Below are 6,241 nucleotides of genomic sequence, written 5' to 3'. Positions count from 1 at the left end.
AAACCACCTACTGAAGTGTCATGAAATGACATACCTATGACTGAGCTGATCATGAGATATATAGCTCAGGTACATTTGTATGTATCTATATCAAACTACTAGCTCCATTTTGTTTTCTGAGCACCATTTGGATTATAAGACTGTTCTGTGTCTTCACCTTGACTCTGTAGTTTCTATATTGAGGTGAAATATAACAGGTGGTGTTACAAGAAATTTTTGCATCTAGCTGAGAGTTAACAATGGAGGGTCATTAAACCTTGATGATCATCCATTCAAATGGAAACCCCACTGGATAAAGAGCTGATTACCACCCAGGGCAAACCCATTCTCCCAGGTGGGCTGAAAAACAACTGAAAACCTGACAAGGGGATTGAGGCTGATCAGGAAGATCACCTGGCAGGAGGAACTGGAAGTCTATAAAAGGAATGGTCTCTCACTAGAGATTTTGAGAGGAGACCACAAGAAGGCAGCAAGGATGTGCAAAAAGTGAAGAGTGAAACAAAGGATCATGCACTCAGAAAACACTGACCAAATCCCAAAGACAACTCTGGAGTGGTGAGGAAACTGAGGCAGGGAATGGCTTACTGTGTTTATTGTTTTTCCTAGGTATGTATATCTATTGTGCTGTCTAAAGTAAAGAGCGATTGGTTAAGAAAACCTTCTGCAAAGTTTGTTTTATTTGGCTTCAACCATAAGCCACGATACTCACAAGGTAGACCTCTGGGAAGGGTTTGCTTAAGCTACTAGGGAGTCTTGGGGCCTGCGCAGCTAAACCACGGGATCCATTTCTGAAAGGCATATCAGATAGAGAGTCTATGAACAGGAAGTGAGCTGAGGCACCAAATCTCAGACCCAGTACTCCATTCTCATCCCCTTTGACCTGTCAACTTCCTTCAACACAGTCAACTCTGCTCTTCTTGAAACCATGTCCTCTCTTTGCTTCTGTGACTCTGTCATCTCTTGGTCCTCTCTTCCTACCTCTTTGATCACTCCTTCAGCATGTCCTTCAAAGGATCCTCCACATCCCTCCTCCAGCTTTCTGTCAGGGTTCCACAGGTCTCTGTCCATGGTCCCCTTCTCTTCTCCCACTACACCTCTGTGACAGACATGAAAATATCCTGGACAAACCTTATTAAACTTAATTCAAGTATTTTAGGAGTTGTATTCAAAATTCAAATGTTTATGTACCCTTGAGGGACTGTATGTAGTTCCGTGGGGGCGGGGGACACAGCCCTGCAGGAACTAAGAACAGTGGGGGGTAATTAGGCAAATGCACTGAAGTTGTAACACCCCAGAGAGGTACCACAACCTGGAGAGAAGTTCACATATACCAGTTCAAAATGGATTTCCCAGGGACCAACAGTTAAAGGATTTTTGGATAAAACAGCCTGAGTTAAAACTGACTCAGGGCCTTGGGTTTTTGGCCCAGCAAATGGACACGATTTCTAGTCCAAGGGGCGGTGAGGGACCCATCCCTAGGTAAGGACTGGAAGCACTTTGGCCTACTGAGGGTACTTGTTCTGAGATGAACTAGCGACCACAGGAAAACCCCTGTGTGGGGTTTGAAGGACTGTTCACCAGCCAGAGCCCTTGTTGGAGTAGGGGGGGATCTCCGGTAAGCTTATTAGCATGCCTGTAGGTTCTTTTATTGCTTTGAATATGTTTTCTCTGTAATGCTTTTATTTTAAGACTAAATGTGCTTGCTTAGAAAGAGCAGTGTGATAGATTAACCATGGCAATCACACTGGTTACTGCTCTAAGTAGAAAAGTAATCAGGCCTCTTAAGGCAGCCTGACTTTGCTGGGGAGTTCACAGTTTAGAAAGGGAGCTGAACTGAGGAGCCAAGATCCTAGAGAGAGTGCCCATGCTGGACCACCCGGGGATATACAGGTGCAATTGCCCTGAACTGTGACTTTCTCTGGATAATCTCATCTACAAACACACATTCTACCACTATCTCTAAGTGGACAACTCACAGATCTACTTCTTCTCCAGACCAGTCACCTTCTGTCCAAACTAAAATATTGCCTTGTCTCTGACATCTCCTTGTGGATGTCTAGATATCAGCTCAAGCTCAACATGGCTAACACGGAGCTTCTAATCTTCCACCTCAAGTTCTCTCTGCTACCTCCTTTCTGAAGCACTGTGAATAGCACTACAGTCCTCCTGTCACGCAGACCCATAACCTGGGCATGATCTTCCACTCCGACCTCTCTCCAAGTCCTCACATCTGGCTATGTCTAAATCTTGCAGATGCTTTCTGCATAACGTCTCTAAACTATCGCCTTTCCTATTCATTCACAGAGCTAAAAAGTGTCTAGGCTCACATCATCTTGATTACGGCAACATTCTTTTCTCTGGGCTTGACAAATGCAGTCTTGCCCCATTCATAATGCTGCTGCAAAAATCATTTTCCAAGCCCATCCCTCTGATCACATCACTCTTTTCTTTGCATCATTCCACTGGCTCCCCTTTCTCTGTGGCTTCAAACATAGGCTGCTCTGTCTTCACTTTCCAGGCCCATCACGGCCATGTCCCACCCTACCTGTCATCTCTCATTCACTATTAACAGGTTGTCTCCTGCCTCTGATTAGCCCATGATGATGCCAACCTCCACTGCCCACTTTTTAATTTTTCAAACAAGCCCCTTTATTCTTTCTCTCATGCTGCCCCTCACAGGAGAAGATTACCATAAACATCCACAAAGCCACTTAATTGTTATAATTCAAATCCCTCCTTACAATACTCCTTTGTTGTGCTGCCTACAAAAAACTTGGCAATAGTTAATTTGCTGGTGTCAGGAGACCACAGCCAATCATGCTCACCAGCCCTGTCTCAGCGTTTCCTGGTACTCCCCCATCTGCCTGTATTCATCTGATGTCTCTTGTCTTATACTTAGATTATAAGCTTTTGGGGGCAGGGAGTGTCTTTTCATTTTGTGTTTATTGTGCTAGGCACTGTACAGTTTCCTGATCCATGACTATGGCTCCTAGGCAATAAGTTAACTCAAATAGATGATTAATAATAATAAACAAAACAAAGTGTCTAGAGATTACACAGACCAAAGGGGAGCTAAATGTTCTCGGATCCAAACACAGCAGCCTGATGAAGCTTGACCAGAGCTTTGACAAACACCTTCCTCAAAAATATGTAATCTAAAATAACTGACTAGGGGTCCAATGCAAAGCCCACTGAAGTCAATGGAAGTCTTTCCATGAACACTGGAGCATGTCCTCTGTGGACATGGATCTAGACCAGAGACACCAATTCACATGTATTGTAAAAGTTATTTCATAAATGTCACATTTTCCCCACATTTTGTCACACAATCCTGATTAGGACATTGAGATGTAGGGAAGACTGAAAATCAGGTTTGTCACTTCAACAAACTCTCCCTCAGAGCTTAAGGCCAGAAGGCTCCATTTATACCACAGACCTAAGTTCCCTTTAAGCTGCCTCCCTGATAGCGGTGTCTACACTGGCACTTTGTTGAGAAAAATGTAGAGGAAAAAGATATAAGTCTCTTGTCGGGGTGGATGTATTTAGTTGCCAAAACCAGGCATTTTTCCCCAACAAAAGTCGCATCGTAGTGTGTACGCACGCACTGTTTGGTTGACAAAAAGCAGTTTTGGGTGACAAAACTTGGTAGTGTAGACAAGGCCTAAGATATTTTTCCAGCCCTCAAATAATTTGTGTGACTTTACCACTTTTTTGTGGCTTCTTTTTACCCCTTCCCCAATCTTTGTGTCATCTGCAAACTATGTCAACAATGATTTTATTTTTTCTTCCAAATCATTGATGAAAATGTTGAATAGCATCAAGCCTAGTACTGATCCCTGCAGAACCCCACTGGAAACACTCCTATTCAATGGTGATTCCCCATTCACAGCTACTTTTTGAGGTCCAGCAGATATACAGTATCCATAAACAACACGTTATTTGGATTAAGAACTGGCTAAAGAGGTGAGTAAACAATTGATATTTTTACTCAGTAGTTGAACCAAAACTTTCAAAAAAAATCATTTTAGGTCAAATGAAACTTTTTCTTTCTTTCTTTGTTTAATTTTCAGGTGGTTTTTCTACTCCCTTTTTTGTGTTTTGTTTTAAATAAATCTGGTTAAATTTCAAAACAACATCAAAATGTTTCATTTAAAAAAATGTCAAAATAAAAATGTTTAAAACTTTTCCAATTTTCTCTCATGTTTTCAGTCAAATCCATGCATCAAATTTGACCCAAATTCATAAACAATTTCATTCAAAGTTTTCAGAATAAACCAGTTCTAATTGCATAGTGCTAATTTTTTTTAACAGGAATGTCATGCAGTACTAAGTCAAATGACTTAAGTCTAATTATACTGTATTACATCTACACAGTTACTTTTATCAACCAAACTGAAGAAGGCTTTACCTCTCTTGGTATTTCTCTTTCGCTCCCTTCCAGTTAATCCCATCATTGCTTTCTTTTATCAAATTACATATGATATACATATAAACACATTAAGTACAAAAAAGTACATTAACATTACAGTTCTGACAAACTCAAAGGCAAAGAAAGTAAAATTAAGGCTGTCACTCCAGCCTTGCCTAATATGGGATGCAGCAGCTACAATATACACAGGAAATTAAGCAAAGGAAAGAACAGGCAAAAATAAAAATGGACCTAAGCATAAACTCAGAGGAAAACTTTTTTAAAATACATTTCTCTGAAACCCCATTACATTTTCTTTTCTATATCTTGCACCACTGCTGACAAGCCTTCACCTTGTGCATGAGATCTGTAGAGACATATTCCAATTCAGCTCATGATGACAGAAGCAAATGTCATATCACAAACACTGGACAGTGGTATCTCTGACTGATTGAAAAAGGAGACTGATAGCTTTTGTTTATTAAAAAATACTAGTACCTTGGAAACCAGCAATGATGGAGAAATAACAGCTTCTTATCAAGCCCTTTCATAATAAGTCCTTTAAAACTGATATATAATGTGACTATGATCTAGAAATTAATGGATCCGTAGTACACACTGACATGACATGTCATAATGACTCTGAGCAATGATCAAATCATTTTGTTAACCATTATCATCTCATGCCAGTAAGTAGCATACATCTATTAATACACAGTTTACTGAGATTAAACATTTTAACAGTTTTTAAAGCAGGTACTATTGTCACAACCCAGACAGGAGACTTCCAAAGCTCCTCTATGGTGTCTCAGAAGCAATATCTATCCCAGAGCACTAAGATACACAGTAGCTGCTTTTCAAAGTCAAATAAATTGCACCTCCTTGTGCATTGTGTATTATGATACAGACTTTAATTAAATGATCTCATACTACTACTTTTTCCATAGGACCCCTGCCACATTGAGTGCACAGGATGGATGGTGCTCTGGGAATGAGTCAGAGTTGTGCAGTGAATAAGGCTGCTGTTTGAAGAATTTCCAACAAAAAAGGTTACCTTAAACCACTAATTTCACTGAACTGATGTTTCAACACAACATGCTGCACAGGACATGAAAGCTGCCAAGAATACATCTGCACTAAAGCCTTTATTCTGCATTGAAATATTTATATTTTTTGCTCTAATAAGGTTCCAGCTAAATAAAACTGTAATAAATTTCAAAATTCCTTATAAACTTCCTCCATATTTAGGCCCCATATTTAGAGTAGTGGAAGGAACAAAAACAAAGGTGATAACTGTGAGGAGAACTACCACCTGAAGAATCCAGGAAGATCCAGAGATTTTTTATGAAAAATGAAAGTAGTAGGTTATTTAGTGCTAGTGTAACCCACATGCTTTATGCTGCAGCATTTGGTTTAAAAGCAGTGGGGAGAGACATAGGGCTTGTCTACATAGGGAAATTAGTGCACAATAAATTAGGGTGTGTTTTATTAATTTAGATGGACTATATGGGTACAAAGAGTCTAAGGTATTAACATAACCCAGTCACTGTCCAACATTAAACAGTTTTAAACAAGGTTCAGGTTTGGTATACAGAGTCCTCAGCCTGCTTAGTATCATGACAAACACACCATTAAATGTCTTTCTAACCCTTTATTAAAGATATAGAAAAGGAAGAGGAAATGAGAGAGGTTAAAGCATTCAAAATGTAAAGCATTAAATAAGGCTTTCATTTTAACCATATCGCATGTTCTCTTTCCCTTTAGCTGGAAACAATCTTTTAGAAAGAACAAAACTTTCTGATAGTCTCTTGGGTGATATTAAAGATGGTAACT

The 6,241-nt window shown here is 39.8% G+C and overlaps 1 long non-coding RNA gene across 1 annotated transcript; it reads left to right on the top strand.

Moving 5' to 3' along the window:
• Positions 1-462: 462 nt before the first annotated feature.
• On the top strand, positions 463-5,827 carry LOC123349130. Its single transcript, XR_006573385.1, has 3 exons — positions 463-606; positions 3,816-3,963; positions 5,356-5,827. It is a non-coding gene; the product is annotated as an uncharacterized LOC123349130 (long non-coding RNA).
• The last annotated feature ends 414 nt before the right edge of the window (positions 5,828-6,241 follow it).

Source organism: Mauremys mutica, chromosome 14 (genome assembly GCF_020497125.1).
Source record: "Mauremys mutica isolate MM-2020 ecotype Southern chromosome 14, ASM2049712v1, whole genome shotgun sequence".
NCBI classification, from domain to species: Eukaryota; Metazoa; Chordata; order Testudines; family Geoemydidae; genus Mauremys; species Mauremys mutica.
The sequence above is the reverse complement of the archived record's forward strand: the minus strand, read 5'-3'. Positions and strand labels throughout refer to the sequence as shown.